Source organism: Procambarus clarkii, chromosome 17 (assembly GCF_040958095.1).
Source record: "Procambarus clarkii isolate CNS0578487 chromosome 17, FALCON_Pclarkii_2.0, whole genome shotgun sequence".
NCBI classification, from domain to species: domain Eukaryota; kingdom Metazoa; phylum Arthropoda; class Malacostraca; order Decapoda; family Cambaridae; genus Procambarus; species Procambarus clarkii.
Genome location: NC_091166.1, coordinates 41181193 through 41206529, shown reverse-complemented (window position 1 = coordinate 41206529; position 25337 = coordinate 41181193). Strand labels below are relative to the sequence as shown.

The window sequence follows — 25337 nt, the reverse complement described above, 5'->3', positions numbered from 1 at the left end:
GGCATATTTCTTGAAGTCAAAATAACTGTCTCGTGATTAACTGTTTGAAATGACTGTATCATGCTGTATCACTCTCTTGTATCGGACCGTTCTCATCATTTAACAAGCGTCAAATCTCAACTTGGTTTTGTCTAACTACAAGCGTACGAAACTAACGAATGGAGACTAATCCTCGTTATTAGCCCCTGGAAGAGGCGATGAAATAACGTGGCTAAAGTATGTTAATCTCAATCCTTCTCAATCGACTTGAGAACCGAAACGTCGTCGTCCCTTCACCTTCTAGTGTGTGATCTGCTCAGCCCCTGGAAGAGGCAATACCATGGCGCTTATTAGGCTAAAACAAGTGAATTACCCTCATGGAGCAAGTCGCAGAAGCCACCTCCATCAACAACTCAAAAAAACGAGATTTGAGTCATTTGAGATTCGACAAAGAACTCAAAACTTCAGCAAAATGATAAAATCCACGGGCCAAGGGTGTTGGATCCAGCGAGCTTGACCTCACCTGACCTCAGGGACTGTTAGGTAAGCGCCATTAGAGGAGGCAAGCGCCCTATTCAGCTCCAACTTATGGTGGGTAATCAGGCAACAAGTTTCTTCAAAAACGACACCCACAAATAGAGTAGGAAAAGGAGGAAGAGGAGGACGAAGAGGAGGAGAAGCAGAAAGTCGTGGATTAAGAGTGAAAAAGTATAAGAAAAGGAGGAAAAACACAAAGGAAAATATGAAAACCAAAGGGGGAAAAAAGATCATTATAAAGGAGAATGTGAATAATGAGTTAAAAGTGTAATAAATGAGAGAGAGAGAGAGAGAGAGAGAGAGAGAGAGAGAGAGAGAGAGAGAGAGAGAGAGAGAGAGAGAGAGAGAGAGAGAGAGAGAGAGAGAGAGAGACAGAGTGAAAGAGAGACAGAGTGAAAGAGAGAGTGAAAGAGAGACAGAGAGTGAAAGAGAGACAGAGAGAGTGAAAGAGAGACAGAGAGAGTGAAAGAGAGACAGAGAGAGTGAAAGAGAGACAGAGAGAGTGAAAGAGAGACAGAGAAAGTGAAAGAGACAGAGAGAGATACAGAGAGACAAAGAAAGATACAGGGAGACACAGACAGAGAGAGATACAGAGAGACAAAGAAAGAGACACAGAGAACCCAACAAACTCGTCAACCAGACCTCACTATCACGGCGTCTCTACACGACCATAAAATATTTTCCTCACTGCTCCGTGAAATTTACAGCTCGCATAAATCACCTCTTACTAACTGCCAAATATAAACGACGGGAATTTTGACGCAGTAGTTGACCACATAATGTTCTAACAAATAAATTAACGACAGTGTTGAATTATGATGAAGTGCTGGATGAATTATTAACAATTTATGAGCCATAAAAATAATTCACTGATACGAAAACACACCAAGAGAGGTAACCTAGTCATCATATAACTCCATTAAGGCATAAAGTAGAACCGTTTTGGCTCTTTTTAATTGATTAATATACCAACCAATAATATACCAACCAATATACCCGATAATATAATTGGGCAAGTAATATAAGGCGACTGAGTGGACAGGGCTTCGGATTCGTAGTCCTGAGGTTCCGGGTTCGATCCCCGGTGGAGGCGGAAACAAATGGGCAGAGTTTCTTTCACCCTGATGCCCCCCTGTTACCTAGCATTAAATAGGTACCTGGGAGTTAGACAGCTGCTTCGGGCTGCTTCCTGGGAGATATGTAACAAAAAAAAGGAGACCAAGTCGAGGACCGGGCCGCGGGGACGCTAAGCCCCGAAATCATCTCAAGATAACCTCAAGATAACCATTCAATATCGAGCATCATTTGTTTAATTAGGAATAAAATCTATATTTATATATGGAAATGTTTGTCAGTGTTCTAAGAGAGAGTGTTGTCTAATGCTCTCTCTCTCGCTCTCTCTCTCTCTCTCTCTCTCTCTCTCTCTCTCTCTCTCTCTCTCTCACCCCCAACTTAACTTTCAAGCCATCAATTCCCCAATTAAGTCAACATGATCCAGCACCACTACCACCGTTGGTCTATAAGAGCCAACGAGGCAGTTAGGTAAGCTGATCCCTCCCACCTAAACTCTCCCACGGGCTTGTAATCAAAATTTTACCATGACAAAGGCCAGCCCCAAAAGCAATGAATATAGAAGCAATGAATATTGTGTGAACATCAATGGGCTCTTGCATATAACGTGATAAAAGAGGTGTGAAGAACAGGTGGGGAACACGATGGGGAAATGAACCTAAGAGGTAGATTAGAATAAGAAAGAGTCGCATAAAAGTATTTTAGTAAGCAGGAGATGAGTCACAATAACGTGGCTGGCGTATGTTGGCCAGACCACACACTAGAAGGTGAAGGGACGACGACGTTTCAGTCCGTCCTGGACCATTCACAATCGACTTGAGAATGGTCCAGGACGGACCGAAACGTCGTCGTCCCTTCACCTTCTAGTGTGTGGTCTGGTCAACATATTTTAATAAAACGATAATTTATAAATACGGAACATACACACACAAAAAATACACTACTTATGACCTAAAAATTTAAATACCAATTTAGACTCTCCTGCACAAATGAGGTGTGGCTGGTGAGAGTATATTGTGCACGACATACAAATTACAGCTTCCCTACACTTCTCAACAACAACAATAATAATAATAATAATAATAATAATAATAATAATAATAATATTAAATTTCAAAAGGGAAAACCTATTTATGTTATCTCCATAATAATTTCAATGCCAACTTTAAGCTTAGTTACAATGATTTGTGTTCAATCTTTTTCAGTTTAAATTCGCTGATTCAGTGAGCTATTGTGATGGGCTCCTTAAGTCTCACACGGATGAAAACGTCAACATTCGGTTAAAACCCATCCACTCTCACGAATTGCATCCTGTCAATCTCAAGTTACACCAACCTGTCAATCACCAACTGCACCATCCTGTCCATCCCATGTAAATTATAAAATACCAAATGCCACATTCTACACTGGTGGAATAACGAACAACTATTAAAAAAAAATACGAAATTAAACCAAAGATGAATAATACAAAATAAATACCCAGAAACAATCTACACCCCGGAGTATAGGATGAGCTAGGACACAGAATACAACCCTAGAGAGTCGTGTTCGACACTCTGGGGGTGTAATCTTACTAATAATAATCAATCCCAGACACAGGTTACACATAGACTACACCCAGGCCAGCAAGGCTGTTGTGGTTGGTACAGTAAGGCAGTATACACCTTACACTATATTTTGTATTCAATTCAAATACTGTATTAAAGTGTAAATTATTTGAAAACTTTTTACTTAATTTTTTTAATTTGCGAATATATGGTGTATAATTTATATGAGAGAGAGAGAGAGAGAGAGAGAGAGAGAGAGAGAGAGAGAGAGAGAGAGAGAGAGAGAGAGAGAGAGAGAGAGAGAGAGAGACTTAGCTACACTCCTGGTGGGGAGTATACTTTGGTGGTACTTTGGTGGTACTTTGGTGGTACTTTCATTAAAACTTTGGGTTATTGTTTCATTCAGGTGACATCCACCATGGGTTATGATGCACACACACACACACACACACACACACACACCTACCGGGGCTACCGGTAGCTAAGCAGACAACGCGCAGGACTCGTAATTCTGAGGGGCCCGCGTTCGATTCCCAGACCAGGCAGAAACAAATGGGCAAAGTTTCTTTCACCCTGATACCCCCTGTTACCTATCAGTAAATTAGGTACCTGGGAGTTAGACAGCTGTTACGGAGCTGCTTCCTGTATGTGTGTGTGTGTGTAGAAAAAAACATTAGTTAGTAGTTAGTTACAGTTGATTTGATTAACAGTTGAGAGGCGGGCCGAAAGAGCAGAGCTCAACCCCCGCAAGCACAATTAGGTAAGTACAACTAGGTAAGTACACACACTGAATACATAAATGTATGATAAAACATTTATTATAAAATGTTTTATACATTTTACATACACATGATAAACACACACAAAGTACTTACAGAAATTAGCAGTTTGGAAAATAATTTAATGTATGCAATGAACAACACAGAAACAAACAAAGCAGGAATGAACGCAAGAGATACATCTCAAAGTTTGGTGAAGAAAAATTACGTAAGCGCAAGAAAAGTAAGGTTGAATCTCAACCCTTCAATCATGAAGAAGTTATTTAAAATTGTTGAAAACATAAAATCGATTTATGATGATGAGAGAAGCATGCATGAGGCTTTAATAACCCTCCAGAGGTTGATAGGCCTTAATAACCCTCCAGAGGTTGATAGGTCTTAATAACCCTCCAGAGGTTGATAGACCTTAATAACCCTCCAGAGGTTGATAGGCCTTAATAACCCTCCAGAGGTTGATAGGTCTTAATAACCCTCCAGAGGTTGATAGGCCTTAATAACCCTCCAGAGGTTGATAGGCCTTAATAACCCTCCAGAGGTTGATAGGCCTTAATAACCCTCCAGAGGTTGATAGGCCTTAATAACCCTCCAGAGGTTGATAGGCCTTAATAACCCTCCAGAGGTTGATAGGCCTTAATAACCCTCCAGAGGTTGATAGATCTTAATAACCCTCCAGAGGTTGATAGGCCTTAATAACCCTCCAGAGGTTGATAGGCCTTAATAACCCTCCAGAGGTTGATAGGCCTTAATAACCCTCCAGAGGTTGATAGGCCTTAATAACCCTCCAGAGGTTGATAGGCCTTAATAACCCTCCAGAGGTTGATAGGCCTTAATAACCCTCCAGAGGTTGATAGGCCTTAATAACCCTCCAGAGGTTGATAGACCTTAATAACCCTCCAGAGGTTGATAGGCCTTAATAACCCTCCAGAGGTTGATAGGCATTAATAACCCTCCAGAGGTTGATAGGCCTTAATAACCCTCCAGAGGTTGATAGGTCTTAATAACCCTCCAGAGGTTGATAGGCCTTAATAACCCTCCAGAGGTTGATAGGCCTTAATAACCCTCCAGAGGTTGATAGGCCTTAATAACCCTCTAGAGGTTGATAGACCTTAATAACCCTCCAGAGTTTGATAGGCCTTAATAACCCCCCCCCCCCCTGCAGAGGTTAATAAGCCTTAAGCCCAATTCTAGCATGTGAAAGAAAGCTAAAGAAATACAAATAAAGTAGAGTGAATAGAAAGGAAGATTAACAAAAAGCAACACAGTTCTCTCACAAGAGAGAGAGAGAGAGAGAGAGAGAGAGAGAGAGAGAGAGAGAGAGAGAGAGAGAGAGAGAGAGGTAGGTACGAGGCATCGTGTGATATTGCTTAACGTAATTTTCAAACTGTTTCATCTTTCCTTGCAAGAAGAGGTGGTAGTCTTATTATCTTTATGACTTCGTTCAAGCACTCCCAAAACTTGATAACTGTAAGCGCCCTTGTGAGGGATCAAAGAATAGTGATAAGAGCTCCCTTCCTGGCAGCGAGAGAGAGAGAGAGAGAGAGAGAGAGAGAGAGAAAGAGAGAGAGAGAGAGAGAGAGAGAGAGAGAGAGAGAGAGAGAGAGAGAGAGAGAGAGAGAGAGAGAGAGAGAACTCAGCTGGTAGCGACGATAACCGCCTTCTGCTGCGAGATTTAATTTCCAGTCAATTCCAATCGATTCCAATCGATTCCAGTCCCTTTCTAGGAGGTTGCACCATGCAGTGTTATCCCCTGCCTTCTCAACCACCCATTTCAACCACTAAAGTATCAGCCCCTCTCGAGGCTAGACTATTTTATATTCCATTCAGGACGATGCTACATTCCCGTGTCTTTTGAGGCCTGAGTTCGAGTCTCCAACAGCCCAAGTGAATGAAATGGTTTTAATCAGGCTGTTGTGGTTTGCCTATTACAGTACTGTTTTATGTTTACTGTTAAGCGGCACTCTTGAAAGCAAACTATAGTATTTTCAGAGATACCGTTAACAACTCTCCTCATATCTACCAATCTACTAACCAGTAGTTAATCTATCAGTCTACTTGCAAGACGTTGAGCCTCATGCATATATCTATCTACTTACCAGAGTATCTGCCTCATATATATATATATATATATATATATATATATATATATATATATATATATATATATATATATATATATATATATATCATTCTACCTACAATCGAGTGGTGATTGTGCCTTAGTCTACCAGCGATCAAGTGAGCCTCGTGCCTTCATCTACCCGTCTACCTGGGGTAGATGGGTAGATGGGTAACGATGATATAAAAGAACAACTCGCTACAATATTTGGGAAGCGCTTTACTTCATAGTCTTTACTAAAGTTTACTAAACTTTACTTTACTAAAGTTAGCCTTGTAGTGTGATGGTTAAGGGTTCACCTGATGTTGTGATCAACCCGCAATCAATATATATATATTTCTGAGGCGTGTTTATCAGTGTGCGTTTGTGAGTGCGCATTTTGGTTAGTGTGTGTGTGTGTGTGTGTGTGTGTGTGTGTGTGTGTGTGTGTGTGTGTGTGTGTGTGTGTGTGTGTGTGTGGGAATGTGTTTGTGCGCGTCTATACATGGGAGTGTGTTTGTATGTATGTACGTGGGAGGGTGTGTGTGTGTGTGTGTGTGTGTGTGTGTGTGTGTGTGTGTGTGTGTGTATGACGAATGCGGGAATAATAAAGACAAGACCAATAAAACTGCAATAAAGGATAAATAAGAGAAAGCATCGCGGACAGAGGCAATAAAAGGCAATAAAGGTGAAACTAGCGTAAATAATGAGAGAAAATAAAGAGGCCAGAGGGTAGGTTTTTCCCATCCCAAGCACAGGGAGGGAGGGAGAGAGAGAGAGAGAGAGAGAGAGAGAGAGAGAGAGAGAGAGAGAGAGAGAGAGAGAGAGAGAGAGAGAGAGAGAGAGAGAGAGAGAGAGAGGGAGAGAGCAAGCACACTAAAGAAAGGGATAGAGAGATGTTTACACTACACGAACAACAAAATAAAAAAGCTAGTGATCTAAAGAAAAAAATAAAAATAATAATAATAATACCAATAAAATCAGTAGGAGCCGTGAAGAGGATTCGAACCTACGCTCTAAGTACCGCAGTAAAGAATTCAGTCGAATCCCAAATTATAACCCTTTTTTGACCACGTCGTGATACAGTGGCCTTAGGCGGGTGCTTGTGAGAGCACCCAGAGCACACGTTCGAATCCTCCTCACGGCTACAACTAATTTTCTCATTGATACATTAAGTTAATATGCAATAATATTAAAAATAACTGAATAACATAACAGATTCTCTACAACCCATTACCGATTATATGTATTATAATTAAACAATATACACACATATACAAACTACGCGTCCTGTCCCCTCATTCATCCGGATCACAATAATTGACCCCATACGGACGCTAAAATCCGATTATGAAATCATCCGAAAATAATTAAAATAGCGTTCAAAATGGCCGACAAAGTTGTATTGATCTAATGTATATTTTTTGGGATGCTTTATTCGTGAATAAATTGTCCACTGTATTTATCATTATATTATTTTTATTATTATTATTAGTAATATTTATGTCATTATTGAAAAATATAATACATAATTTGGATTAAAGTATCTCTTTATCTGGATATCTAAAGAGATATCCAGATATCTATCTGGATATCTCTTTATTCAATGTATTCTATGTGTCTTGAGCATTGATGAATTAGTAACATTGATGACTCGACAGCACTGATGTAGCATTGATCAATTGCCCATTTCGTTAATTTAGCCATCTCGTTAATTGGATATCTCACTATTTAGCCCATTTCGTTAATGCAGTTATCGCTGCAATGCAGCTATCGCTTTAATGTAGTTTTCTTTCTAATGTGACTATCGCTCTAATATGGCTATCGCTCTAATGTAGCTATCGTGTTCATTGGGTTGTAACAGGCGATCTAACAGCCCTTAAACTCATTACCACACCCCATTACACTCGCTAATTGGTGCTCCACCTACACCACCAACGATCACACGTAACGAGGCTGAACAGTTTGGGCACACCAAACCTGCTTAATACCAAGATTAATTAGTATTATTATAATGATAGTAATCATAGTAAATAACCCAACTATCATATTTAAAATGAATTGCAAGTGGCTATATTCCCCCGAGTCCCCAGTCCTGGACCCTTGGCAAGTCGTGGAACCAGTGATAATAACTGTGAAAATCCTCCTTTGTTATATTGGTACAGAGGCACGACATGAGGTCAATCATTGGGTCTATACGTGGCTCCCAAACAGTCAGGTATATATAAAATTATCACATTGCAGATGTATAAACAGTTTTTATTGTAATTTTTAAATTTAATTTTAAATTTTTGTGAGACTCTGGCTCGCGTTGGCAGCTATGGGATAACAACTGTTGTCTTTAAATAACCCACTATAGATGTGCAGGCGATGAGTCACAATAACGTGGCTGAAGTATGTTGACCAGACCACACACTAGAAGTTGAAGGGACGACGACGTTTCGGTCCGTCCTGGACCATTCTCAAGTTCAAGAATCGACTTGAGAATGGTCCAGGACGGACCGAAACGTCGTCGTCCCTTCAACTTCTAGTGTGTGGTCTGGTCAACCACTATAGATGTATTAAATTGATTCATTGACTATCTCAACCTCTCTCTGCTCTCTATCTCAACCTCTCTCTGCTCTCTATCTCACCCTCAAGAGTGCTGTCCTTAACAGATGAATGTCGTACTCGAACTTGTGTGCATTATCAAACATAAAATTCTCCACAGGTAAATTCAGGTAAATTACATTTTCTCACTCAATGATAATGTAATCCACAGAAATATTCGAGGCTAAAAATATTATTTTTTAAATGCAGTTTGTTAGAAAGGGTATCAATATCGGCTGGGAATCGAACCGGGACCCTCATAACTACGACTCCCGAGCGCTGTACTCACCTAGTTGTGCCTGCGGGGGTTGAGTTTCGGCTCTTTGGTCCCGCCTCTCAACTGTTAATCAACTGGTGTACAGATTCCTGAGCCTATTAGGCTCTATCATACCTACATTTGAAACTGTGTATGAAGTCAGCCTCCACCACATCACTGCCTAGTGCATTTAATTAATCCGTGTGTGTGTGTGTGTGTGTGTGTGTGTGTGTGTGTGTGTGTGTGTGTGTGTGTGTGTGTGTGTGTGTGTGTATGTGTGTTTACTAGTTGTGTTGTGCTTTTACGGGGGTTGAGCTTTGCTCTTTCGGCCCGCCTCTCAACTGTCAATCAACTGTTTACTAACTACCTTTTTTTTTTCCACACCACACACACACACACACCTCAGGAAGCAGCCCGTGACAGCTGACTAACTCCCAGGTACCTATTTACTGCTAGGTAACAGGGGCACTTAGGGTGAAAGAAACTGCCCATTTGTTTCTGCCTCGTGCGGGAATCGAACCCGCGCCACAGAATTACGAGTCCTGCGCGCTATCCACCAGGCTACGAGGCCCGTGTGTGTGTGTGTGTGTGTGTGTGTGTACCTTCTCACTGACTACATCGCATTTTTACCAGACTCGAAAAACACCTAAAAATCACAGGAGTGTTAGGAAAATTAAACCACCGTAATACTGACGTTTTTAAGCATCAGCCTCGACAGTTTATGCACGAGACCTGGTCCACAGGAGACCTGGACCACAACAGACCTGGACCACAAGAGACCTGGACCACAGGCGACCACGGGGACCTCGCAGAAGGGAGACACTACGGGAGACCGCCAGGAGATTCAGGGCGGTGGATTTACCGCAACGTTTGAGAGGTTAAGATCAAAGGGAAAAGTTTGAGATGAGCGGAGAGGCTTAGGCACGATCGGTGATGGGGGGTGAATGGGAGGGGGGAGGGTTATGGGGGTAGTGGTAATGGGGAGGGGGGGAGAAGGAGAATGAGAAGAGCTGTGGTAGTGTAAATTCACATTGTTTCTCATCCTACGCTCCGGACAAGCTGACCCAACTAGCTATAACCCGAAAATGCAAATCAACACACACTAAATTTACTCCCAAAGCCGATGTAAAACAAAGGTAATATATCTTCTATATCTGTATAAACACCTGACTATTCCTGAGGAAATACGTGTCTCAACATGTGACTTTCTACTCCCTTCTTCCTTGCTGTCTAATCTTTATCTTATCTTTATCCTATCTTCCCCCACTTCCTTCTACATCAGTGTCACCATCTCTTCATTTCTCTTCCCTGCATCTTACTCTCTATCCTTTCCTTACTATCATCCGCCTTCTCTTATTCTCCATCTTCCTCCTCCTCCCCAGCGAGCCAGAGAGGAGAGTGAATTATGGGGTAGGAACCCGGGGCGGCTTCCCCCGTCATATGTGTCGATAAAGCAACTGTGGAGGTCCGTGTTGAGCATTGAAGGAGTCCTGCAGTGCGTCGCTCGAGCCCGGAGGGTGTGGTTGGTGTGTGTGTGTGTGTGTGGGTGTGGGGTGTGGGGGTGTGTGTGGGTGTGTGTGTGTGGGTGTGTGTGTGTTTGTGTCTTATCTTCAGTTTACATCTGTCTGTGCTTCTGGCAATGCTTCCCTGTTTATTATGATCTCTTCCGTCTTTCCCTATCTCTCCTCTCCCCTACTATCCATCTTCGTACCATAAATTCCCCTCTCTCTTTGTCTCTCTCTCTCTCTCTCTCTCTCTCTCTCTCTCTCTCTCTCTCTCTCTCTCTCTCTCTCTCTACTGAAGCTTTCAGCCTCATCCTCCACATTTTCTTTCAACAAACCACTTTTTATAAGCAATTTGCACCCTATTCCAAAAACAAATAAGGATCAGTCTCTTGAACGGCCTTAAAAAAAACGTTCAACAGTGAAACATTTCTGAACCGGAAATTCTCCCCAGAGTCCTTACTGTTAAATGAATGTTTATGTGAACCCCCGCTAGGAGGCGGCGGGGATATATATATATATCCCTCGTGAATGTGAATATCTGTTTGTATACAAATACTGACCATTAACCTTTATCTAGCGGTTGTTTTGGGGTCAATAACTCACATCAAAAAGCCCGGGCAACACACGGGGTAATTCACTTCTGACGACAGACTTGCTGAGGTCGGTTGATTCAAGGGAGAGCGGGCCATTAAACACAGGCTGGGAACACTCATGATGCATATGGGATGCCAACAGCCTCCTCACAGAAAACTGGATATGGGACAAGATGGTAAACTGCATGATATCACATAATTGAACAATCATGTGATAATAAAAAAGGGGGGAAATGACTGAAGTAACCAAAAAATAGTAAATTCAATGGAAAAAATAATTCATACATAAAATTATGAAATGAAAACATAATGAATAATAAATAATTTAAATCACCAGGTAGCGAGAAACAAAACAGATGTTTCCCATATATTAAATTATGCCAAAAAAATACAAATAAAAAACAGAAAGAAATTACATAATTTGTTTAAATGAACAAATAAAAGAGTGAGCAAATAAAACATTAAAACTCTAAAGTTTTGACAAATATCCAAAATTAACAGAAAACGGAATACACAAAAACACAAAGCCGGCAACATCACTCCTTGTTATATTGTGATGAAGAAATTTCAACACAAAAGAAATATTATCAGGACTAAAAACATTATATATTATATATATATATATATATATATATATATATATATATATATATATATATATATATATATATATATCAAGATAATTAGCATGAAACACTCTAAATAAACAAAGAAATTCAAATGACATGAAAATGAAAACATAAGAGAAAAATAACGCAAAATTATATCTAACGAGACACGAAAAATAAGAACAAACGACAGGAAATAATGCATAATTAAACAAAGAAAGCGAGAAAGAAAGAGAGAAAGTGTAAAAAAAATAAAGAAAGCACTCAAGGCAACCCCCCCCCCCCCAAGAAGAGGACCTTAAGACCAGACTCCACTTAAAATGATTATTATTTTTTCTTCAGAAACATATAACCTTTACTTATATGGGACGAGAGAGAGAGAGAGAGAGACGCTGTTAATGTTATGTTTTGCTTAAGAGGAACTGAAGGCTCTTTACTGATATGGTCGGACTCAACGACTCAAGCAGAAGCAGAAAACGACAGCAGAAGCTGCAGGAAAAGCAGAAACCACAGTAGAATCAACAAAAGCAAAAACAGCAGGAATGGTAAGATTATCAACAAAAGCAGATGTATCAGCAGTAACAAAAGCAGCTGGAAGAGAACAAAACAGCAGCAGGAAAAGCAGCAGAAGTAGGTGCATCAACAACAGCAATAGCTCCTGTAGCAGCAGAGGCAGCAGCAGCAGCAGCTTCAACATAAGAGGCAGCAGAGGCAGCAGCAGCAGCTTCAACATAAGAGGCAGCAGAGGCAGCAGCTTCAACATAAGAGGCAGCAGAGGCAGCAGCAGCAGCAGCTTCAACATAAGAGGCAGCAGCAGCAGCTTCAACATAAGAGGCAGCAGAGGCAGCAGCAGCAGCTTCAACATAAGAGGCAGCAGAGGCAGCAGCAGCAGCAGCTTCAACATAAGAGGCAGCAGAGGCAGCAGCAGCAGCAGCTTCAACATAAGAGGCAGCAGAGGCAGCAGCAGCAGCAGCTTCAACATAAGAGGCAGCAGAGGCAGCAGCAGCAGCAGCTTCAACATAAGAGGCAGCAGAGGCAGCAGCAGCAGCAGCTTCAACATAAGAGGCAGCAGAAACAGCAGACACAAAACTCATGGTTAATTCCTATGTTCCTCAGTAATTATGACCGCCTGTTGGGAAATTTTCGAGATAATTCTTGTGTAGTAATCAAGAATAGTTATGGGAATGTTGTTGTTGTTGTTGTTGAAGCAGTAGTTGTTGTTGCAACTGTTGTTCTTATGGTTGTAGTTGTTATTGTGGCTGTTGTAGTTGTATATTGTTGTAAATTGTTGTTATAATCCAAATCTATTGTATCTCACCCCAGTCCCTCACTTGTTTCTCGTCTACTTCTCTCTCTCTCTCCCCTCTCTCTCCACCTCTATTTTGTCCCCCCCCCTTCCCCTCCCCCCCCTCCCCCCACCAATATACCCCATCCAACCCCCCCCCCCATTCCTACGAGGTCACAAACAGCCGCTAAGAACCTCATTAAACGCTGATAATTAGATAACTGTATTTTCATTTCTACAGCCTTTATGTTCGGTTAGGGAGTTCGATTTATTGACAGACGGAGAGGAATGGGGTAATGAAGGAGATGAATGGGCAACGAAAGGAGGAATTGGTGAGGATCAGGAGAGAGAGAGAGGGGGAGGGACACGATAAGTATAGAGGGAGAGAAGGGGGGAAGGGGGAAGTAATGAAAAGCATAGGAGAAGGAAAGCAGAGGGTTGAAGACGATGAGTCACAATAACGTGGCTAAAGTAAGTTGACCAGACCACGCACTAGAAGGTGAAGGGACGGCGATGTTTCGGTCCGTTCGGGACCATTCTCCAGTCGATTGTGAGACAATCGACAATCAAGTCACAATCGACTTGAGAATGGTCCAGGACGGACCGAAACGTCGTGGTCCCTTCACCTTCTAGTGTGTGGTCTGGTCAACAGAGGGTTGAAAATGAGAAGAGTAAGCATCAAGCCAGAGATAGGAGATGAATTGAGAAACAAAACTAAGGTGAAAGCGTCAAGCCATTACGACTATATAGCACTTGGAAGGGGATCAGGATAAGGATCTGCGTGGGACAGAAGGGAAGAGGGGGCAAGGGGGAAGGAATGGTGCCCAATCACTTGGTTAGGTTAGTCGGGTTGCTTCCTGGGGGTGGAGGCCTGGTCGAGGACCGGGCCGCGGGGACACTAATAAGCCCCGAAATCATCTCAAGATAACATCTCAAGATAGACGGTCGAGGATTGAACGCCGACCTGCATGAAGCGAGATCGTCGCTCCCTACTCGTCCACTCACACCATGATGATTTAGGTGTAAGTGAGAGATACAGAGGAATCACCAGTTGAGCTGTTAAGTGTGCAGACTGGCACAACTAGCGGCTAGTGCCAGTTGGCCCTCTCACTAACCAACCCTCAAACAACCCCGCCCCCCCGTCACATCCCAAATCCTTATCCTGACCCCTTCCCAGTGCTATATAGTCGTAATGGCTTGGCGCTTTCCCTTGACAATCCTCCCTCCCCCTCCAACCCTCCACCCCTCTCTCCCTCAATTCGTTGCTTTTTTTTTTTTAGCGACGTCGACCAATCCGTTAACAATGCGACGCATTTGTTGACGCCGCACTCTAATATTGACGTTTTTTCTATGCATCGGCCTCGACAGGTTAGGTGGGATGTACGGGTTCGTACGTTTCTGGTTGGGGCAAAACAGTTCCATATTTGACGGAGTGGCGCATCGAGTGAGAACGACGGGGAAGGGGGGGGGGGAGAGGGAGGGGGGGAGGAGGTTCAATTTTCAGTAATGTACAAATCTATATCATTTGGATGAAACTGACAACATTTGGGTGAAACTGACATCATTTGGATGAAACTGACAACATTTGGGTGAAACTGACATCATTTGGGTGAAACTGACATCATTTGGGTGAAACTGACAACATTTGGGTGAAACTGACATCATTTGGGTGAAACTGACATCATTTGGGTGAAACTGACAACATTTGGGTGAAACTGACATCATTTGGGTGAAACTGACATCATTTGGGTGAAACTGACAACATTTGGGTGAAACTGACATCATTTGGGTGAAACTGACAACATTTGGGTGAAACTGACATCATTTGGGTGAAACTGACAACATTTGGGTGAAACTGACATCATTTGGGTGAAACTGACATCATTTGGATGAAACTGACATCATTTGGGTGAAACTGACATCATTTGGATGAAACTGACATCATTTGGGTGAAACTGACATCATTTGGGTGAAACTGACATCATTTGGGTGAAACTGACATCATTTGGATGAAACTGACATCATTTGGGTGAAACTGACATCATTTGGGTGAAACTGACATCATTTGGATGAAACTGACATCATTTGGGTGAAACTGACAACATTTGGGTGAAACTGACATCATTTGGATGAAACTGACATCATTTGGATGAAACTGACATCATTTGGGTGAAACTGACATCATTTGGGTGAAACTGACATAATTTGGATGAAACTGACATCATTTGGGTGAAACTGACATCATTTGGGTGAAACTGACATCATTTGGATGAAACTGACATCATTTGGGTGAAACTGACATCATTTGGGTGAAACTGACATCATTTGGATGAAACTGACATCATTTGGGTGAAACTGACAACATTTGGGTGAAACTGACATCATTTGGGTGAAACTGACATCATTTGGGTGAAACTGACATCATTTGGGTGAAACTGACATCATTTGGGTGAAACTGACATCATTTGGATGAAACTGACATTATTCAAGTGAAATTACATCATCTGGATGAAACATATTAAACTAAGCCTTGAGTGTTAGTTTAATATGGAAAGGAATGAAATTATGAAACTCTATAGTTCACAAGATGGGTGGAAGAAAGAAAGAAAGAAAGAAAGAAAGAAAGAAAGAAAGAAAGAAAGAAAGAATGAAAGAAAGAAAGAAAGGAAGGTAGGGAGGTTTGGGAAGTTAGTACATGTTAAAAAGAGCTTTGAAAATGTGATTGCAATGACAAAGCCTAGACAAATACCCTCCACGTATAGTCCCGACAGGACACCGACACCCCCCCCTCCCCCCTCCTTTCCCACACACACGTCTCGACACGGTCCCGACGAAGTATCGACACCGTCCCGCCACCCTCCCGTCGACACCGTCCCGCCACCCTCCCGTCGACACCGTCCCGACACCCTCCCGTCGACACCGTCCCGCCAATCGCTTCCGGCACCGGAGAATGTTCTCGTCCTGTCTACGCTTGTCACCCAAAACGTTCACAGCCACGTATATTTTGCTTTTAAACGCTCGCTGGAACACTCCACTGCAGCGACCATCTGTGAACGAGGATATCTCTTGGCGTCGGTCGAGCCACAACGCCTCAAACACTTCCCGGAAACACCGGTGTTACCGGAGCACCCCCTTACACCCCGCTGGGAGAATGGGTGTAGAGAAAGGAGTGGACCTTTTCGAAGAAGAGATATAATTATGAGAAAACAAACTGTAAGGGCGTTTGAGTGTGGAGGAGAAGGAAGGTGGAAGAGAAATAATAATGTCGTCAGCCACCATAACAAAACACAGGACGAGGATTTCTTGGGGGTTTCCACTAAAGAAACATGCGGAGGAGACAATCTTTGCAGGTCAGTAAAAATAGAAGACATGCTAAAGATTCACCTGAGAAAACTTTTAACGTTATGGAAGGAGGAAAATTTAATTTTGAAAATATACAAATTGTTTGTTTGGAGGAAAGTGTTTGGAAAAGGGATAATTTGATTGTTGCCGCCGAAGGCGGTTGAGTTTATTGTACACCTCATACTCATCCTGTGAGCGGTAGCGCAAAAAGGATTAGAGAGAGAGAGCACAAAAGAACTTTATAAGACCTCACCGGAGATTGCTACATTAACCATTACATCTATCCTGAACACCTTATAATCTCAGCTAGATTTTTGTTTTTATTTCAGTAGTTATGCATTTATATATAATTATTATACATTAAGGTAGGTCTTTATTGCTAACACTTAACTGTCTTAGCCATGAGAGTATTTACAGCGAGAAGTCAGTCACAAACCTGTCGACTACTCTACTGACAAATTAAAAAATTACTGAAAGAAAACAAAACTTAGAAAGAGAAAAAGGACTTGAAAAGTATTTTTTTTTTACTTTTTTGTAAAAAGGGTTATCTTGAGGTTATCTTGAGATGATTTCGGGGCTTTTTAGTGTCCCCGCGGCCCGGTCCTCGACCAGGCCTCCACCCACAGGAAGCAGCCCGTGACAGCTGACTAACACCCAGGTACCTATTTTACTGCTAGGTAACAGGGGCATAGGGTGAAAGAAACTCTGCCCATTGTTTCTCGCCGGCGCCTGGGATCGAACCCAGGACCACAGGATCACAAGTCCAGTGTGCTGTCCGCTCGGCCGCCCGGCTCCCATAGATCCTCCCACCGGGTTACATAGACGAAGACACAACAAATCTCCGAGGTGTAGCTCTACAGACTAGGTGTAAAGTTAGTCAAAGATATACTACGAACAAATTCACTGGCAGCACAGATGGAGGAGGTAAATAAAAGGTTAGAAAGTGTGTGCAGAATCCGATGAAAACCAGCAAGCAAGTAGAAAAAGAAACAATCAAGTGTTTAACGAAGACAGTCATGAACAGGAACAACAGGAATGAAGTCAGAAACGGTAATGAACAGTCAGGAACAGACATTAGACAGATAATTAAAAAAACGTCTGATATTTAACAGTAAATTAGTACAGAACACAGTTGATAATAAGACCATAATAATTATTGTGATAATAGACCATAAGGAAAATAAAACAGAATCTATGATAGACAGAGCTGCAGAAGAGGCAAAGATCACTGATACAATTATCAGGTTAGGAGAAGGACTCACAACAAAAGATAATGCTGGTGAATATAGAAGAATAGGCAAATTTTAAATGGGGGAAATCGCCTCTTTAAGGTTCTCTAAACGGAATAAAACATGACAAAAATGTTTAGAAATGACAGAAAAGGACAAAATTATGAGGATGGAAACTGGGATCATTAAAAAAGACCTTTAAAAAAGAAGATTGAAAAACTGAAAAGGAAACCTCATTAAAGTAAAACGTTTAAATAGGAACAGGAATAAGGATGAACAAATATTTTTTTATACAAGATAATAGCAATCAGACACAATGAAATGGAACATAAGAAACAGCCAACAAGAGGCAATAGATGGCGGCAGAGATGTAATAGATTCCTAAAAGTCTTATATAGATGTATACAGGATTTTTAGATAAACATATAGGTACAAGTCAACATTCTTAGAGCTAAAGAATATAATACAACTGAAGATACCTGATACCTTATCTTTGGAAGACACCAAAGAAAGAATCTATTTTTTAAATGAGGTGAAATTCCTGTGAGGTTACCCAGTTTTAAGACAACAGAAGAAAGAGACAAGAAGAGAAGTCTCTATCCTAGAGAAAGAGAATCTAAATAAAAAAACACCTAATCCTTGACAACCCATGAGATGTAGACATAGTGGCACTAGATATATGTATATATATACATATATATATACAACCAGATACATATGTATTAGTACTCAGTACGCCTACAGTTCACAAACAAACAGCATGTTGACACAGGAAGAAATAAACAACAAATATAATGATTTTGAGTGAAGGAATGAAAAAATACAATTAGAAATAACAGCACTAAATTGATGATACGTGGAGACTTTAATAAGAAAACAAGCGACTGGGAAGCCTGCGATACAGAGACAAGATTTCCGTGCTGACAGAATCATGAACCAAAGAAAGAAAGCCATAGAAAGGGAACGGTTCCCATTGGTACTTGAAATAATATCTACACCAGCACACAGAAGACATTTATACACACATCATACCACTGCCAGGAAAGATAGACACACCGATTTGTTTTTTTTCCTCTATTTGCCATTTCTATGTTTTTTTTTCATGTTATTTTCTGACATTCTTATCTACCTTTTTTTCTTCGTTTCCTCTATCACTCTCGTGTTTTCCCCTTTTCGTTTCGCCTGGAATTTACTGCACGACAATTATACAACTTCTTAAATCTATATTCTGCTTTCATTGCCATTTTAGAATTGTGTTTTTCTTTCACAATTCAAAGTCGTCGTGTCTCTGCCACTGGGTTAGGAGGCGGCTTCAGCCCCACCTCGGTATATCTATAAGGAACGACAATGTGATATGGAGTTAATTTCCTGACCAGGGAAGCATCGACTCTTAACTGATGACGAGAGAGAGAGAGAGAGAGAGAGAGAGAGAGAGAGAGAGAGAGAGAGAGAGAGAGAGAGAGAGAGAGAGAGAGAGAGAGAGAGAGAGAGAGAGTAACGGTAGCAAAAGGATTAACTATCGCACAATATCCTGTATCAAGCAATTCATTACTTGGCACCGAAATATTCAAACCGGAAGGGATGAGGCTCTATGGCATATGTCCCCACCACACGTGTTTAAGATAGAGTTTAAGATAAGAAAAATTCTTAGCCTGATGGAATTAAATAATGTTTGAATTCAATAATTATTATGCCTTTTGTTGTTCCTTAAAGCTTTCGTGAATCAAATTTAATATATGAAGATAAACGGAATTGGAGTGTGTGTGTGTGTGTGTGTGTGTGTGTGTGTGTGTGTGTGTGTGTGTGTGTGTGTGTGTGTGTGTGTGTGTGTGTGTCCAAGTCAGGGTTGTTAATCAAGGTCTAGTCAACTTGTAAAAAAAATCCCCAAACCCACGCTAGATATATCTTAGGCATATGTATACTCCAGGCATAAGTATACATCAAGGCATACGTATACTCCAAGTATAGGAATACTCCAGGTATAGGTTTACATCGGATATATGTATAATCTAGGTTCAGGTATACTTCAGGCAAAGGTATAACCCCGCGAGCAGACCTGTTCAAACAAATGCTGATGTAACAACCAATCAACACTCACAACGTTGATTACAGCACCTTTTAGATGATTGAAACACCGGTAAGAAAGCGCTTGTAACACCAGTCAGACGCCTACAACATCATAGGTTAGGTGACGATTTGTTACACACACTTTAAAGCAGGCGATGAGTCACAATAACGTGGCTGAAGTATGGTGACCAATCCACACACTAGAAAATGAAGGGACGACGACATTTCGGTCCGTCCTGGACCATTCCCCATTCTCACAATCGACTTGAAAATGGTCCAGGACGGACCGAAACGTCGTCGTCCCTTCATTTTCTAGTGTGTGAATTGGTCAACACTCACTTTAGAGGATTCTAACACCGGTTTAATGATTACAAGGCCGTACTGTCTATTACACTGGATTGATGACCCCTGCAACACCTGTAGACTCGTTCATACAGTTACCCCACCCCTGCCAATAGGCCAGATTACACGGTCTTATGCCCGCGAGTGAGCCTATTACCAAGGATGTCAACAACTAACCCCTGCTTCACCTCATTCTATACCTTCAGTTCCAGGGAGGGTCAACTCACTCAACCAACATAGTGGACTAGCACACAATTGCACAATATTCTCACCTCATTTTCACAACTGATTAATAATTTCAGCAATCATTAATTTTGAAATGAATGCCTCAAATTAATTTTCATTTATATATCAGGCCATTGTGATTTAATTGCGATATATATTTTATATTATATATATATATATATATATATATATATATATATATATATATATATATATATATATATATATATATATATATATATGTATATATATAACATATATACACACATAATACAATATTTTCATCAGGAAAGAAGTTTGCGACAGAATAGCATGATAAACCAAAATAAAGGAGTTACCCCTATCACCAGCACTCTGCATGGCACGTACCGCGGAGCCTCAACGACATGCTCCCGCCTGCTCGCCTTCCCCCCTTCCCCCCAAAACCCTCCAGAAGCTTCCCCAGAGACGAGCGAGGCGCCGTCCATGCATCTTAACGAAGTCGTAATGAGTCCCAAGGCTCTAATACTTCCCTTTTCCTGGTATTTGGATATTCTGCGCAGGATTCGAAGAGCTTTACAGCATGATGAAGAAATATGTGGGGGGGGGGCGGGGAAGGAAGGGGTGAATGGTGGTGATATAGGAGTTATGGTGGGGGGAGGGGGGAGGGATATAGGGAGATTGGTATGTGGGGGGAGGTGGGGGGTGATATAGGTCTTGGGCCTCGCCTCTAATCTCTCTCTGGTTGGCTGGTGGCCGATTTTTAGTTATGTTGTGCTTTTGGTCTTATTAAGCTGTGCATGTTTATGTTTTCACTTTAAATTCATTTTAGCTGCATAGTACTACTACTAATGTGTGTGTGTGTGTGTGTGTGTGTGTGTGTGTGTGTGTGTGTGTGTGTGTGTGTGTGTGTGTGTGTGTGTGTGTGTGTCTGTGTGTGTGTGTGTGTGTGTGTGTGTGTGTGTGTGTGTCTGTGTGTGTGTGTGTGTGTCTGTGTGTGTGTGTGTGTGTGTGTGTGTGTGTGTGTGTGTGTGTGTGTGTGTGTGTGTGTGTGTGTGTGTGTGTGTGTGTGTCATCCAGAACATCTAAATCCTTCCAGTTAGCATCTCTGGACACACCACGACCACAAAAGCAGCACCGCCGAAACAAAAGCCATCTACATTACCACCATTCCAAAATGACTCCTAAATTAAGAGTTTACCTTATAATTAACTACACATAACACAATCCCAAGTAATTAACTACCTGTAATTAACTCCCACACAATACAATAACATGGTTTACCATCAGTTAACACACACACACTCGACCCCCAGATTCGCCTTGCCCAATTTATAAAGAAAAAATCTCTCAATTTTCGACCGCAATTTTCAGTCGTGTCCCAACACAAATTCAGTGACTTCCGCCCAGGTAATACTATTTATTACCTCAACATTCTATAAAAACATTCTTGTAGCACGCGAGACGACCTAAATAAATTCCAAAGGAGAAATTTAAGGTTACATTTTAACTTAAGGGGAAATCTAAAAAAAAATTATTGGGTCTTAATTCGATTTAAAAATAATATATATATATATATATATATATATATATATATATATATATATATATATATATATATATATTTATATATATATATATATATATATATATATATATATATATATAAAGACGGGCAGAAAAATGTAAGTATACCTAGACTAATGGATCACAGCCTCCCCCCCCCCCCTGTTGGGAACCCCTGGCCTAGACAAATGGGCAAACAGATAAATAAACAGGTAAGCAAACGAGACAGATGGGACAGCTGAAAGACGGTTAGAATTAAATAGACAGGTTCTAATACATAGACTAGAAAAATCTAGTAAAATATGTTAAAATACAATGTTATATAAAATAATAAAGTTTCCGACAGTTTAAGACAGGTAAATTGTTTGATGAAAATTTATAAAGAGAAAAAATTAGATACATGGAAAGGTCAGACAGAAAAGTGGAAAGCTTGAATGGTAGAAATTTGTGATAACTTAGTCAAGACTTAATCTACCTGTCCACGTCTCTCGCGAGACGGAAGACAGGTAGATAAATGCGAATTAATACACCGAACAGTGCATGGAAACGCTGCTGGAATTTTAACTTACTGCAAGAGACTCGAACACATGGATATTTAGAACCATATATCTTTGTCCATTACAGATACAAGTTTATAAAGTAAAAACAAGAGGCTATTTCCAGGTGCTTTAGAGAGACGTAGAAAACTTGAATGATAAAGAATGGGGTTTCTAATACATTTCGATACCTATTCCAAGCATTAGAACCCTTGACTCACATCAGTTCGAGAGAGGAGACCTTTGTCTCTTCCAAAAGCCATTTTCGTGAAGTGTGCTTGAACTTTTGGGTGTGTTCCAGCAGTCACTTCCATGACGTTGACCTGACTGTTTTCTGATATATTTCAAAAGTCTCTGGTCAGGAGAACGTCATACGGCTCTTGTGAGGAGACTCAATGCTGGAGGGGGGGAAAAATTGGTCTGAAACGAATGCCAAGAGGGATTCCAGATTGGCCTGGACATATTTCCAGTTTCCATTTCATTAGGGTTGCAAGCTCAACATGGCTCTAATATGAGACTAGTGCTCTTTCCTCCAATCGTTTTAAGAAAAGATCTAATATTTCAAAGTCTGAATGCAGGGGTCCTGGGTTTCTTATGCGGCAATTTCCCGGAATAATGCGAGGCTTTCTCTAAGTCTCACACCTCAAAAAGTTTGAATCTTAGTCTTTTTTTTTTTCTTATCGATCCTATTTCCAGCAACCATATCAAGTGCCCATTTCAGGCACCCATTTCAAGCAGTGCCTGGAATGTGCCCCTTTTTCCAGCAACTATTTTTTGCACCTATATTCAGCATCCATTTTAGCAATAATTTCCATTAACATTTTTATCACCAATTTCCAGCCTCCAATTTTAGCAATTTACATTAAAATTTTCATCACCAATTTCCATTCCCCCATTTACAGCCTCAAGTTCCAGGCAGTACCACCAACGACCTGGCCAAAGTTAGGCTTCGTGGTCACTGGGCTCTGCAGGAACCAATTTAGGAAAGGTATCCGACTTTCTGGGGTTGGTTCCACTACCCGTTTCTGAGAACTCCAGACGAAGCCTCTATTTCCACCACTTACATCAGATTGGTGATAGACCAAAACAATTTGCACTCTTTCTCCCGTGGTCCAAAACTGACGGAATGTTTTCGCGCCACTCCCTGAAACTTTCTTGCTTAAAAACATAATTTGTTGAAGAGTTTGATGTTGATGTTTTCTGGGGAAATGTAATAATCTTTTTTTCAACCCCTTGTTCTTTGCAAGTGTCAGGGAGTGAACGGACGGTTGATCAACTGCTCCCAATACCACCGTGAAAGGTATATATATAATGCCTCCGAGGTAGCATAATGGTCCTTGAAAAGCTTCCTCGTGGATAGGTTCCAAGTCCTTCAAGAAGCGACCCAAACACCACACAAATCATTGTATAATCTTGGCGGGGGAAAAAAAACGACAAGCGCAAAAATAGAAGGAAGATCCTCCATGTGGGTGAGGGCTCTTCAACATGGTGGCTCGCCTCGTAGATGTCTTCGTCAAAATTATAACGCTAGTGAGAGTGTTGCCATATTTCCTCCCCGTGTCGTTCCAGGCCTGCCAACCTCCAGAGCCCTTTGGGGTGGAAAACACAAACAAGAAGAGGGTTTCTATATATTTTTTATGTTGATTTCCTTCGGTTTCTGCTATTGCTATCCCCAGGGTAGGCAATACCGTCTTGAGAAATATCAAGACGCCAACTGAGCCTATCCACGTCATACGGAACAATCCACACCCCCATTCCTCAACCTAAGGTATCTGACCGTCACCTATCCTTTCTCACGCACCAGACAAGCCAAGCTACAACCCATGACCACCTAACCCCCCCCCCCCCACACACACACAACCTATAGGCGTACCAACCCCACCCAGAGTGAATCCAGGCGTACCAACCCATCCCCTATAGACCCCCATTTTCTTCCGTCCGCCGGACGCGTCCATTGAGAGAGGAGGCACTCCGTCATTTGGGTTGAAGGCGGAATCTATTTTGTGGTGAAAACGTCATTGGAGTCTGGTCTACATCCCTCCAGACGTGACGCATCGCCGCGAGATACGTCGTCGCCGCCACGATACAAAAACCATGATTTATTGCGAGAGAGAGAGAGAGAGAGAGGGTACAGGCGCGAACTGTATTTTCAGACGACGAGACGGGGGGGGGGCGAGAGAGGGACGGGAGAGAGGCTACGAGAAGACCCAGAGTGGGAAGTTAGAGCCCACTGAAGGACTCCACAGAACGTGAGATCGACTCCAGAGAACGTGAGATCGACTCCAAAGGATGGGAGATCGACTCCAAAGGATGGGAGATCGACTCCAAAGGATGGGAGATCGACTCCAAAACTCCCTTAACACCATCCCTAAACACCTTAAAAGCCCCCCAAAAAAATCCCCTCCTGTAACATGGCATTTCTTTACACACAGCCGTAAAATTAACAATAGCAAAGCAAACATTTAAAATCGCTTATGTAGAGAAAGTTACATATTATAATGATGGGACTTGTGTTGTCACATGTAGTAAAAACACACATCCGGAATGTTGTAAACACGAGACAGCTGTTTGGTCTTTAAACAAGTCAGCTGTTCTCGCAAATTCGTAAAGTCAATATTGACTTATTAACTACGTGCATAGGTGATATACTAAACATAATAGATACCCTTAAAAAGATTCATAGAAAACACCGACCTTACCTAACCTTGTTAGTATCTTAAGATAAGCATCTTATTGCTTCGTAATTACAATTATTACTTAACCTATACCTATTATAGGTTAGGTAATAATTGTAATTACGAAGCAATAAGATGCTTATCTTAAGATACTAACAAGGTTAGGTAAGGTCGGTGTTTTCTATGAATCTTTTTAAGGGTATCTATTATGTTAAGTATGTCATCTATGCACATATTTAATAAGTCAATATTGACTTATTAAATTTGCGAGAACGGGTTGAGCTGTTTGGTCTTTCATGAACAGAAAAAGAAGAACCACTATTATTACTGGCAATAGTATTTCTAGTAATACTACCGATATTAATATAAGTTGTAGTAGTAGCGGAAGATTAGAAGCAGAGCTATGAAAATACACTAAGAACTGGGATATGAGACAGACTAAGAGCTGGACAATAATATCAAGATATCTCAGCAGCAAGCCACGCTTGTCTCAATAAATCCTTCGTGATAACAGCGTCTAGCTCAAAGGGGA

The 25337-nt window shown here is 41.3% G+C and overlaps 1 protein-coding gene and 1 long non-coding RNA gene across 12 annotated transcripts in view; one reads left to right on the top strand and one right to left on the bottom strand.

Moving 5' to 3' along the window:
• LOC138365529 (uncharacterized) overlaps positions 1-25337 on the bottom strand; it is a 560302-nt gene that overhangs the window by 284056 nt on the left and 250909 nt on the right. The window lies entirely within an intron of this gene.
• The window catches only part of LOC123772470 (zwei Ig domain protein zig-8), a 327791-nt gene that overhangs the window by 101598 nt on the left and 200856 nt on the right, over positions 1-25337 (top strand). The gene's annotated exons all lie outside the window — the stretch shown is intronic.